Here is a 14437-nt window from a genome sequence, read left to right as displayed (position 1 = left end):
AGTTTTGAACATTCCCAATGAGCCAGAAACTTACTAGAAAATACAAACTCCATGTCCAGTACAATTAAATGATGATTGGGACTGATTTATGTTAGTAAGCTACAAAAATAAATTGGAGGCAATTCTTTCCTAAGTAATCTTTAGCAGATAATATGATAAATCTAGATGTTAAATGCATATCATGAGATTAAGTGACCCAAAATAGCTCTATGTTCCACTGGATGGATGTTAAGATGGTGTTTCATTTTAAGAAGACATTTAACAATGCTTATTATATTTTAGCCCTTAGAGTTAAATTTGGCACATCATGAATGCTCAACAAATATTTGTTATTCATTCTCATCACAATAAATCCTGCTAGGTCAATTCAATCTTTCTACAGTAAAAATTCAAATTAAATGCTGTTTCCACTGTGAAGGAGACCTCCCCAAATACCATTTTACCCTCATTTTATTTATGCTGGTCCCAGAGTACTTTGTGCCACATTGTGCCTACTGTTAGACCATTGGGTCTCAACTGTAACTGATTTTGCCAATGGGACCTTTGGCCATGCCTGGAGACATTTTTCTTGTCACAGTGGGGTGGGGGACGCTCCTAGAACCTAATGAATAGGGGCCAAGGATAATGGTAAACAAGCTATAATGCACAGAGCAGGCACCGTCTCCCAGCAGCAAAGAACTTTTCCGTTCCAAATACCAAAAGAGTGTTGAGATAGAAAAACCCCATGTTACACAAAAGAAAAGCATAAATTGCTTAGAACTTAGGACCCAGAGCTGGCTCCAGTGTGTACTACATGTGAGACATTGGGCAGATCTCAATTCTTGAATCTCAGTATTCTCACCAGTAAAATGCAAACATTTATTTTACAGATGCTCCCTTCACAGAATTATTGTAGGGATCACTGCAATAATGTATGAAGAATGGTCTTTAAACTTACTACAGTCATTTTAGATGCATTGTGATTTGTATGTATGATGACAATACTAATAATTGTGCAGGCAGCTTGGATACATAGGTTAGGTTTAGAGCTCAGTAATGAAAGAGGCCAGGTTCAAATCTCAATAGAATCTTATTAATTTCATCTCAACAAGTATTTATTGAACAATAGCTCTGGGCTAACTCTCTTCTAGGTACTACAGATGTAAAAATAAGATAGTCTCACTGAATTAAGGAGCTCTCTTTTTAGGATGGAAATAGAGTAATAAACAAAAAGTTGTAACGCTATGTGAAATAATCTAAGATAACAGAGGATAGGTGAATGAAGTTTTTTTTTAGAAGCAGAGCAATTCAAGATATATTTTAAAAGTTTATGGGCTGCATTATTACTGGCAACAACAACAACAAAACCCTTTCTTTAATGTCTCACTTAACTGATCCCCATGGGGGAAAATGTACATTCTTATGACTTAGATTACCCACTCTGCAGAATAATGAAAGTCGGTAAGAAGACCGAAATTGCTTTTTAACAATGAATGTGTTAAATCTGACCATATAGAAAAGTAACACAATGGAGGCAGCTCTCTAATCTTTACTCCTGAAATGGGACCACTAGCCAGGACTCAAAACAGCTGCATATTGCATATGCTGCAAATTGCTTATCACTGTAATTGAGGTATAAAATGCTTTCAGGATGCAAATGGATGGTATTTGGGGAAAGTTTTCTAGGACACTCCAGGCAGCTGGATCATATTCCCATTTACTGTGCTCATAGGAAATAAATAACTGTTCGGTAAATGTCTGATAAACTGAACCAATGGCACTGATTTTGTTCCTTTCTCTACTAAAGCCACTAAGCATGTTTAGTTGGAAGGGAGAGTGTCAATTATTCAGAGACATTTCATAAAAAATGGTACATGGACTCATCTGGCCTACACATTGTCTTGAGTACGGAAAAGTATCAGGATCATCGGAAAGTTGTTATATTAGTGATATATTATGCTTCCTACAATGTGCCTTGTCACATTCCTTTCCATGAGTGTTTTCAGTATTGTTCAATATAGTGGTTCTAAGCCATTTTAGTCTAGCTGGTTCTTCAGTGGTTCAAGAAGAACCATCACCCTTACAACTATCATTTTTGTCAACAAACTTCACATAGTAAGAAAAAAGCCCAGGTTTCTTTTCTTTTCTTTTTTTTAATGTTTTTTTTAAAATTTATGTTTGAAACAGAGAGAGAGAGACAGAGCATGAGCAAGGGAGGGGCAGAGAGAGAGGGAGACACAGAATCCGAAGCAGGCTCCAGGCTCCGAGCTGTCAGCACAGAGCCCAACACGGGGCTTGAACTCACCAACCGCGAGATCATGACCTGAGCTGAAGTCAGACACTCAACCGACTGAGCCACCCAGGTGCCCCTCTTTTTTTTTTTCACTTAAGCATTTTATTTTATGACACAATGAAAACTCATTAAGTTTCAAAGGAAACAGATTAAAAATTTACATGTCATTTTCCTTGTGATATTGAAAATATGAATTCAAATACACATTCACAAGTAAGATGTACAAAAAAATTTTCATGGCACTGAGGGATTCACAGATTGGTTTTTGTTAGAAACAACATGGAAATCAGCTTCCTTAAAGTTTAGGTTCTTTTCCATATGAAAATTTGACTCATTGCTCTCCAATAATTTAGAAACTAGAAAAAATCCTTCAAGATTTAAAGGAGAAGGTAGGGCAATAACGTCAACTACAACTGAAAAATAAAGTGTCAGTTTGAGGGGTGCCTGGGTGGCTCAGTCAGTTAAGTGCCCGACCTTGGCTCAGGTCATGATCTCACGGTTTGTGGGTTTGAGCCCTGTGTCGGGCTCTGTGTGGACAGCTCAGAGCCTGGAGCCTGCTTCAAATTCTGTGTCTCCTCTCTCTGTCCCTTTCCTGCTCACACTCTGTCTCTTAAAAATAAATAACCGTCTCTCTGTCTCTTAAAAATAAGTAAATGTTAACAAAATTTAAAAGTGTCAGTTTGAGAACAGACTATAATAAAAAATGTAGTATTATTTGTAATGTAGAATAACATTTTCTAAATCTAGATTGAAACCTGATACAATTCTAATGAAGGGTGGTATGTGAGTTACTATTTCACAACACAAACACATTGAATTTGACACAGTTTGAGAGCATCTACGATCCCTCATGGATACAATCCAGGACAATCTCTTACATTTTTGTGGGGTTTACCTCCAGGAAACCTACCAGGTCCTCACAGAGAAGATGAAGGAAAGATCCCTTCATGGCTCTGGGAAAGGGAGAGGAAAAGCATTGAAAGTATTATGAAATATGCTCAGATCCTTCTCCATAGTCTTTGGAGCTTTCCAAGGGAAAAAGACTTTGACAGACTCTTACTCCAATTGTAGAAGAGCTTTTCTCCTATACTAGACCATTTTAGCCTATGTCACCTATGGAGAAAACAAAACAAAACGTAGTCAACGGGGGTCGGGCTTTAAGGATATAGAGGGGAATGGTGCTACCAGGTGGGGCAATGTGGGCAGGAAGGAGAAGGCTATCCCACTAACCAAACAGTCTTTTCACAACAGAACTGTGAAAGTCACAACCCTAACATATAGGCCATTAAAGACGGAGATCTAATCGGAAGATTGTAGAATGCTTCCTCTCCCCAACATTTAACTAACATGCCAATGGGGTTTCAATATAATAAAAGGGGATTATAGCTGAAAGAGCTATAAGTCTCTGTCTGTGTCACTTTTTCTCAGAGGAGTTACTTAAAGAAAACCAAAGTCAAGATAGGAGCTATAAACAGGGACACTAGAGGAATTTGAAACTCTGGTACCTAGAGCTATAGCAAACATTAAACATAGCCCCATACCTAGTCAGATTAACATAAATTCTCACACTAAAGGCTACTTACCTCAGTTCCTATTACCTGATACAACACGTATGACTTTCAACAAAAATTTACAATACATATCAAAGGCAAGAAAAACATAGTCTGAAGAGACAAAACAATTGTTAGAACCAAACCCAGATATGACACAGATGTTGGAATGATCACATAAGGGATGTAAAATAACTGTGATTAATGTGTTAAAGGTATAATGGAAAAAGTAGACAGCATGTAAGAAAAAAAGAAGGGTAATGTAAGCAGAGAGAGGGAAACCTTAAGAAAAAATTGAAAGGAAAGTCTAGAAATGAAAAAATACTGCAACAAAACGAAGAACACTTTTGATGAAATCATTAGGAGACTCACACAGCCATGGGAAGAATCGATGAACTTAAAGATAGGCCAGTAGAAACTTCCCAAACTAAAAGTCAATGAGGAAAAAGAATGAAGTCTAAAACAGAACATCCAAGAACTGTGGGACAATTTTAAGATGCAGTATGTATAATTTTAATATCAGAAACACAAGAAAGAGAGCAGAGCAGAAAAGCATATTTAAATAATAGCCAGAAACTTTCCAAAATTAACGGCAGACTCCAAACCACAGATTTAGGAAATTTGAAAGCACCAGATAATATACATATGAGAAAATCATACCTAGTTATATTATTTTCAAACCATAGAAAACTAAAAACAAAGAGAAAATTTTGAAAGGAACCAGAGGAGGGGAAATGTACCTCCAAAGGAACAAATATAAGAATTACAGCAGACTTCTCACCAGAAGCCAAGCAAGCAAAATGAGAGTGAAGTGAAATATTTCGAGCATTGAATGAAAAAATTCCACCAAATTAGAATTTTCGATCCAGTGAAATTATTTTTCAAATGTAAAGAAAAATAGAGCCATTTCAGAAACACAAAAATTGAGAAAATTCATCATCAGTGGAATTGTCTGCCAACAAATGTGAAGAGAATTTCTTTACGCAGAAGGAAAATGATGCAGGTAAAAAATTTGGATCGATAAAAGAAAAGAGTATCATGGAAGAATAAATAAATACAGGTGAAGTAAAACATTTTGTTTTTCTTATTCCTAATTGATCTCAAGTATAACTGTTTGAAGTAACAATAATAACAATGTATTGAGTGATTAGAGCATATGGATCAGTGAAATGGGTAACAGTAATATCACCAGGGATGGGAAGGAGAAATTGGGTATCCATTTTAAGGTATCTGTACTACACCAGAAGTGGTATAGCGTTATTTAAAAGTGAATTTAGAATAGTTTAAAATGTGCATTGTAAACTCTAGGGAGATCGCTAAAAATGTTTTTAAATTAATAGAATTGACAAACTAAGCCAGGAAGTACAGAATCATATAAAATGCTCATTAAAAGCAGAAAGGGAGGGGAAAAAGTCAACAAAGGACAAGTGCAACCAAGAGAAAACAGTTACGAACATAGTAGATACTAATCCAGTTACATCAATAATCACTTAAAATGTGAATGGTCTAAACACAGCAGTCAAAAACCAAATACTGTAGGAGGGTATAAAAAAAAAAAAACCAGCCCTAATTTTATGCTGTCTATAAGAAATGCACTTAAATATAAGAACTCAGATAAATTAAAGATAAAAGGGATGGACAAAGATATACCACACTGATCGAAAGAAAGCTGAATTAGCTATATACACTTTAAACAAAGCTGACCTCAGAGCAAGGTAGATTATCAGGGATAGAGATGGGCATAATATAATTACATAAGAAGACATAACGGTCTTGTATATGCACCCAACAAAAAACATCCAAAAAATGACGTAAAAACGGGTAGAACTTAAAAGAGAAATAGACAAATTTACTATTATAGTTGGAGACTTCAACCCCCCTCTTTTAGAAACTGATACACAAAGTAGGCAGAAAATCAGTAAGCCTGAACAACACTATTAACTGGCTTGATCCAAATTACATTTATAGAAAACTGCATCGACCTGCTAAAGAATGTGCATTCTTCTCAAGCTAACATGGGACATTCAACAAGACTGACCACATTCTGGGCTAAAAAATACATTTACAAGACTGGACAAATGTGAAGATTTAATACGTTCTCATGCACAGTGGAATCAAAATAGAAATAAGTAATGGAAAAAAGCATGGGAAATTTCCAAATGGCATTAAACAACACAATTCTATACAACACAATGTGAGCTAAGAAATCTCAAGATAGTTTTTAAATATTTTGAACTCAATGAAAATGAAAACACAAAATTACAAAAGCAGCGCTCAGAAAGGAATTTATAGCACATGTTTTAGAAAGAAAAATAAAGTCTAAAATTGATCAACTAAGCTTCTACCTTAGGAAACTAGAGAAAGAAGAGCAACATAAGCCTAAAGCAAGTAGAAGAAAAGAAAAATAATAAAAATGAGAGCGAAAATCAATGACGTTGAAACAGGAAAGCACTAGAGAAAAATGAATGCAACTAAAGCCAGTTTTTCTAAAAGATTAATAGAAGGGATAAATCTCTGGCCAGGCTAACTGAGAATAAAAGGGCAAAGACACAAACGTAATGTGGGAGCCAGATTTCTCACAGTTGGAGTGGAAATTTATAAATAAGCAAAGGGAAGAGGCTACAGCGATCCAGGTGGTAATGGATTAGACTTGGGGACATCAGTACTAACTCATGATTAACTTAGTGTAGGTACAGATGGTTATATATGGACATATTTATAGGTATGTCTGTATATATACATGGGTCAGCATTATATATATATATATATATATATATATATATATATATATGTATATGTATATGCTTCTAGGCTCTCTCAGCTGACAGAAGAAATACATATATATGTATATATGTACATATGTATGAATAAAATATGTGTATATATGTGTGTATGTATATATATGTATGTATATATACACATAAAAATGTGTATATATACATACATATATATGTGTGTGTGTGTGTATATATACATATATATATATATATATATATATATATATATATATATGTATGTATATATATGCACACATTTCTTCTGTCAGCTGAGAGGGCCTAGAAGCAAAACACCCCACCGTTAATAAGCATGCCTTGGTTTCTAATACCTTTCTCCAATATAAGGAAGCAATGCTCCTTGAGAGATGGCTGATTATAGGTCTAGGGCAGGAAATATAAAACAGAAACTCATAGGTCCTGACAGCACCAGAAAGTAAGGAAGTGCTAAGCACACACACATACACATACACTGATGTGGTATGTCAGAGATACAAAATCCTGCTGAAAAAGTTCCTAATGGCCAAAGCTGGTACAATATGAGCATATAATAAATAAAACAGTATGAGATCATAACTAAAAATTTAAAATCAATATCCATGAGTCCTCAATGATCGTGGGGAAACAGACAAATCTCCCATGCAGAAAAATTCCAAATAATGTAGGTAGATACACCACCTTCTAACTTCCCACTCCGTGGATGTGGACGATGCGTAGTTACTTTCCTTCCAGAGAGTGCAGTATAAGGTGGGGGGTGGGGAGTAACTTTACAGTAGAGAAACCTGACAGTCCCTGAACCAAGCAATCAAGGTGAGCATCAACGGCGATGTCATGTTGATAGTCATGTACCCTTCATCCAGTATGAAGACAATGGTGCTTTACTTCTGTGATCTTCCTCCTACACACTCAGAACTTCGCTCTAATCATGAAGACAAACACCAGACAAATTCTGACTGAGGGGCAGTCTACAAAATACCTGATCAGTGTTTTTTGTTTTTGTTTTTTTAAATGTCAAAGCCATCAAAAACAAGGAAAATCTAAGAAACTGTGTCAGTCAAGAGGGGCTTAAGAAGAAGTGACAACAAAATGTAATGTGGTGTCCTGCATGGGACTGTAGAACAGAAAAAAAAAGAACATTTGGTAAAAACTAAGGAAATTTAAATGAAGTGTGCACTTTGGTTAATAATAATGTATCAGTATTGGTTCATTAATTACAACAAATGTACCACACTAATGTAAGATGTTAATAATAGGGACAAATGGACATGAGAAACTCTCTGTACTATCTTTGCAATTTTTCTATAAATCTAACACTATTAAAAAATAAAAAGTTTTATTCATGTAGAAATTGGCCTAGATGGCATTTAGTAGTACATCCTCTCCAACTCTGAGATTCAGTGACTTTAAAATTAAGATTTTTTTGTGATAGTGTGCTAAGTGACAGATAGGAATATATGTATTAAAATTATATATATATTCAGAGAGACAGTATTTTAAAAACAATTTACCAAGGGCATAATTATTTTTATAAACTAAAAAGAAGTGAATAGAAGTTTTATTTTTAAAATCAATAGATATCAATGGTTGATGCTCTTTTGGGCTGTGTGCCCCTCCTCTAAGCTCAACCAGTGCCTTGTGCTTACCTCTGTCATTGTATTTATAAGAAACCATTAAAAAATTAATTTTAATGTTTATTTATGTGGAGAGAGGGAGAGATAGTGTGAGTGGGGGAGGGTAAAAGAGAGAGGAGAGAGAGAATCCCAGACAGGCTCCACACTGTTAGCATGGAGCCCAATGTGGGGCTTGAACTCACAAAAACATGAGATCATGACCTGAGCCAACATCAAGAGTCAGATGTTTAATTGACTGAGCCATCCAGGCACCCCATACAAGAAACCATTTTATACATTTATGCTGTTTGTTTTGTCTGTCTTCTTCTTAAATTACAAAATTCTCAAGGAAAAAAAAATATTCTGCATTCCTACTACCTCGTACAGATCCTGGAATATTGTGCCTTTGGGGACACAGGCAGAGGGCAATGCAGTGTGAAATCTTGGACAAGTAACCGCTCTAGTTTCCTCACATGCAAAATGAAAAATTTGGGCCATTGCCACCTCTGGGGCGACTTCCAGATCTAAGATTCAAGATTCTTTTCCCATCTAAATGAATTGGGCATAATTTCACAAAATAAGAACTCTAGGGAGATTATATGGCTTGCCCAAATTCTTCTTTTGGATCTTCTGGAAGGTGATGGAAGGTTGAGATTCAGGAAATGTATGCTCTGTGGGAATTGGTTCAGAAAGTCTGTTTCTGTAAGTTTTAAATAATTTATTAATTATTTAACAAATGGTTAAAATATGAAAGGGTTGAATACAAGGATAATTATTTTGTAAGATCTTAGTTAAATTTTTTTTTTTTATTTTCTACAATCTGCAGAAAATATCCTGTGTGATAAAGTGAACATATTGCTATATGTATGTCACTCTAATTATGCTGTTTTTTCCTTGGGCCTGAGATTAAGGAAGAATGATGGAGAAGCACCCTTCACTGTCTACACATCTACAAGTCACACTCTGAGGCTCTTCCAACATCAAAGATTCTGCTCTGTCTTAATCAGCCATATTCTCCACAATCTCACTCCTGCTCCTCAGTGACACTGATTGCTTGAAACAACAAGTTCACCTAGAAAAACCTATCACAGTGGTATTAGTTTCCGAATGAGCTGTAACCAATTACTACAAACTTAGCTTCAAGACAACACACGTTTATTATCCTATAGTTCTGGAGGTCAGAGGTCAAAACTGGGTGTCACCGGGCTCAGATCAAGGTGTTAGGAAGGCTGCATGCCATTCTGGGAACTCTGGGGGAGAATCCATTTCCTTGACTTTCCCAGTTTCTAGAGGCCGCCCGCATTGCTTGGCTCATGGCTGCTTCCTCCAGCTTCAAAGCCAGCAGGGTGGCATCTTCAGATCTCTCTGATGGACCCTCTACCTGTGTTAACACATCTCCTCTCTCAGTCACTCCCCTGCCTCTCTCCAACAAGGACCCCTGTGCTCACCCTGGGTGCACCCAGATAGTTCAGGATAATCTTCCTATCACAAGACTCATAACTTAATCATCTCTATGAAGTCCTTAAAAAAATGTCTATTTATTTTTGAAAGACAGAGAGAGTACGAGCAGGGGAGGGGCAGAGAGAGAAGGAGACAGAGGGTCCGAAGCAGGCTGTGTGCTGATAGCAGATAGGCCAATGCAAGACTCGAACTCAAGAACTGTGACATCATGACCTGAGCAAAAGTTGGAAGCTTAACCGACTGAGCCACCCATGTGCCCTGAAGTCCTTTTTGATATGCAAGGAAATATATTGACATCTTTGCTATGGGAGCCATTATTCTGCCTAACATATATCCATCTTTCTTTTACTATCCAATGGAGTGGATACCTCTTGTGTGGAACACTATTTTCACAGCAACCTCTGGGTCAGGAACATTTGGTGCCAGTCACATCTTCTCCCAGAGAAGTCACTGCTTTAACAATTCTATAAAGATTGCCCTTTTAGAAAGTGTAAAAGGGTATGTGAGGCTCTAATTATAGCTATGTGAGCATATAATACTTTTGAATTAGGCAAAATTTATCTTTTTCTTAAGAGTATAGTTTTGGACTTAGATGTAAATCTGGGCTCCACCCTCCACTATCTCTGTCACTCCGAATGGGTGACTTACTTTTTCCTGAGCTTTGCTATCTCTGACTCAACCACAATTCCTGCCATCTTTATATACTATATCCCCACTATCCCTGAGTTTTCTCTATTGAGATTTGAAGGATAGCCAGGGTGTCTAAAATTATAGGGTAAAAGGCATAATTGGACTTCATAGACTTAATAGAAATAAATAAGAAAACAAACAAGATCGTATAATTTGGGTGGGCTTTTTACATGAAGTCTAAAGTTTGATTTATTGAATCTCTTCTTTGAAAATACTAAAAAAAATTTTTTTCTTTAACATTTATTTATTATTGAGAGACAGAGAGACATAGAGCATGAGCAGGGGAGGGGCAGAGAGAGAGGGAGACACAGAATCTCAAGTAGGCTCCAGGCTCTGAGCTGTCAGCACAGAGCCCAACGTGGGCTCAAACTCACAAACTGCGAGATCATGACCTGAGCTGAAGTTGGTCGCTTAACCAACTGAGCCACCCAGGTGCCCCTGAAAATATTTTCAATACTTATTTTCTAGAACCTATACATATGTACCAAAAAACCTTTGCACAATGACCTAAAGTTCCAATAAGACACTAAGGTGATGAAATATTGTGCATATTATAAAATATGATGTTTATAAAATGGGGTTTACTATTAATCTCTGGCCCCTCTCCTTTGCCCAACCCTGTGTCTCTGGGATTCTCTACAACTTGTTCAAGTTGTTTTGTGCACCCCATGGTTTAAAAGACAATTAAACTAAGCTTCCAAAGTACTCCCCTTCCTTCCTGAGTGCCCCCATTTATTAATATTATATTAAATTGGTTAAAAATTCAATGTTTAACTAGGAGCCCAGTATATTATTAGCAACATAACTTATTAAGGATTATTTAATACATATTTAGACTATGTCTTTTCCTAACACAATGTCTTTGGCCCCTTATAACATGAAATAGAAAATCATTAGTCCCTTCTGCAAAAGAGTACACCTTGATCACATTCTTGGGATTTGTGCCCTGATTTCTTCATTGTCTTTTCTCATTCTCTAATTCACACTCCCCTCCTTCGATTACTTGTTCTTTACATAAGAAACGTATCACTTTGGCTCATCACAAACATTTTAAACAAGACAATGTATGCAAAATGAAGTGAGAAAATGTTTCTATCTTTTCAGTCTTGTGAAGTAATCATCATAAAAACTGTTGTCAATTATAGTCCTCCAGCATTTTTCAACTATAAACACTTGCTGGACATCATGCCATGACCAAGCATGTATATCTGACTTATTTTTTAGTGGCCATATTGTTGTCCATTGTATGAACATATCATGATTGGTTTCTCTCTAGACTTCCCTTTACTGTTGTTGCAGAAAGCAGATTGTTTGTCTCATTGCATTTATCCCTCTATGTATTTTTCAACAGAGAAGTACAAAAAGGAATTAAAAAGCAGCCCTACAGCTATTTTCTTAAAAAAAAATCCTTTCCCCCAAACTCCCTCACTTCTTGATCTCCTGTTTTGGAGGAGTTGGGGGAGTGGCCAAGGAAAGTTATTATTTAGCAACATATCATCAAATATGAATAAACAATTACTAGAGACCATCCTGCTCTCCAGAGGGTACCCCCGTGATGGTGATTTTGGAACCAGGAGAAGTGAGAGGGACCCCTGCAGTGACTTTAGAAAAGTATCTACTGATAGTACAGTTACTTTTATTATATAATGAGACAGACACACATGTATCAAATAAAAGCAATTATATTTCTATATGTTGATATGGAAATATATATGTATAAATCTGCTCTATTATCCCATTGGAACATTCAATTTCATTAGTTTTAGCATGTTTCATTAATCAACAACTTATGTCTGTTAAAGCCATACTTTGTATCGCTACAAAGTACCAAAATATCATTCTGATTAGGGCATTCTGAGCATTGTTCTGAATGACATCCTCACACAAAAATATCACCATCTGGAAACCAGAAATGGAGCATCATGCTTATAAGTAGTTCTTACCTCTGGACTCTCCTCTCCTCTCCTCTCTCTCTCTCTCTCTCTCTGCCCCCCTCCTTTCTCCCCTCCTCTGCATTCAGCTAGGTCTCATGACCACACCATGTATTTGTCCTTTCTTAGCTACAGCTCTAGATTATTATCCTCTGTGATCTGCCCCCACCCACAGAGACTCAGACTTAATCCCCTTCCTCTGTCTCCTCCTCACTCCTCAGCCTCTGCATGATCGACAACATTTCACATTATTCTACTGGTTTCTAACAGCTGCAGTCTCATCAACATCCCCTGCATTCAACCCAAGCGTGTTAGCTTGGTCACAGTCAAAAGATACTAGGAAATACTTATAAATAAAAAGTACTTATAAATAGGAAGAGGGAAAGAGGGTACAGACTTTCTATGCCCCTTCTTTTAGTGATCAAGAAGAACATTCAGGTTGCTAAGGCAAAACTGATGAACAGTCTTACCTTGGCCCGTTGGAGTAGAAGTCAGGGGACAAGCAAAGCCCACCCCCTCAAGAAGCTGGTCATCACAACAGCTTCCATCGGCCCTCATCCACCTGCAACACAAACTCCACTCCTGAACTCTCTGGCAGTTGTGTACCTGGACAGTTCCTGAAGGAAACAGTGTAGCATTTGACTAATCTTGCATAACATTTTCATAATCCACACCCATTTGTCCCAGGGAAAAACCTGTTTTCCTGATCTTTTTGTATCAGGAAACATTCAAAACAGGGATCTGAAATAGTGGGGCTCCTTCAGACAAATGAGCCAAATTAGAGGAGACTTCCTGTATGCATGGGCACCACAAGATTTTTGGAGGTCTACCTTGTGCCAGACCCAGGGCTGGGGAAAGGAGACGTGAAGAACAAATCACTTTCCTCTCCCCAAGGATCTCACAGCCTTTTGGGGGCCACAACTAGTAACTTCCATGGAGAAATGTTGAGGACCCAGAGTGATAGAGGACATATTATCAACCAGGAATTTGGGAAGGCTTCACCAAGGAGTAGTGTCTGAAAGGAGTTTTGAAGCATGAGTAGGAGTTTTCCTGATGGATGAGGTTTGAGCTAGACTTGGGGTAGTGGGAAAGATGTTGAAAGTAGAATATCAAACAAAGGTAGAAAATTATTGAACAGGATGATCCATTTGGGGAACTGCAAAGTCATATGTATGGCTATAAAGTCATCTGTATGGCTATGTGGAGCCTCACCTTGGGGTATGATTTATGACTTAGAAAATAACAATTGTGAATTTGGGTACTATAATGATCCTACAAGTTACTGTATGAATTTAGCATACCATTTGTAATTGTAAGAAAACATTGAAGGGAGGCGTTGATGTATATTTAGTTACTCTGAGTGCTCAGAAAGTGGGTGGTCTGGTTGGTCAAATGACCTACCTTGAATTAGGTCACTGAATACCAACTTCCAAATAATTAGAATAATTAAATTTTATTAAATATTACAGCTGTCTTTGGTACATGTGAATATTCCCTTGGCACTTCAGAAGGATCTTCAAATCTTTAGAAAGGGTCGGGACTGTAATCAGCATGAGTACCACTCTCTGTGAGGTCCAAGGTGATTGCCAACAAGGTCTGCTAGGGGGGAGGTGAGCTTAGGGTTCTCCTATTTTAAAAATCACTTGCATTTTGAATATTTTTACACTTTATGTGCTGTGAAGCCTCCTGACAGATTGAATTTGGGCCAACATAATAAATGAAGCACTGCACTAATGTTAATGCAAACAAATAATCAGAACAAACCACATTTCCCCACGTGATCTAGTAAACATATGGTCTTGTGGTTGAAACTTGGCAAGTTAATTGTCATAAGAACCCTGAAAGGAAGGTGGAATGCATTGGTAATTCTATCCCTAGGTCAGATCTCTGTCCTTGATATTTCCTTGTTCCCACAGACTGGCAAACCCTTGAAACAGCAAGTACGTTCTGTTGTTAGCATTTCTTCCCCCGGTGAAATCACATTAGTGATTATAATTTGCTCCATTGGCTTTACAGCTTCATTAAATGCATCCATTATTTTACTTTGTTTCTAAAGACCTGTTGGATGCCCAGGCCAGGAAAGATATTTTTTGTTTTGTTTCTTTTTTTTTGTTTGTTTGTTTGTTTTATTTTTTCTCCTTCCATATGT

General features: G+C 37.0%; 1 protein-coding gene across 2 annotated transcripts in view; it reads right to left on the bottom strand.

The window, feature by feature from the left end:
- Window positions 1-12891, bottom strand: part of ITPRID1 (ITPR interacting domain containing 1) — a 107799-nt gene extending 94908 nt beyond the window's left edge. For both annotated transcript variants that reach the window (XM_081795052.1, XM_060632848.3), the window contains exon 1: window positions 12759-12891. The gene's annotated coding sequence lies outside the window, so the exon portion shown is untranslated. The remainder of the gene's footprint in view (window positions 1-12758) is intronic.
- Between the last annotated feature and the right edge of the window lie 1546 nt (window positions 12892-14437).

The sequence above is a fragment of the Panthera onca genome, chromosome A2 (genome assembly GCF_046562875.1).
Source record: "Panthera onca isolate mPanOnc1 chromosome A2, mPanOnc1 haplotype 2, whole genome shotgun sequence".
NCBI classification, from domain to species: Eukaryota; Metazoa; Chordata; class Mammalia; order Carnivora; family Felidae; genus Panthera; species Panthera onca.
Note: the sequence above shows the minus strand (reverse complement) of the source record. Positions and strands in the feature narration are given on the sequence as shown.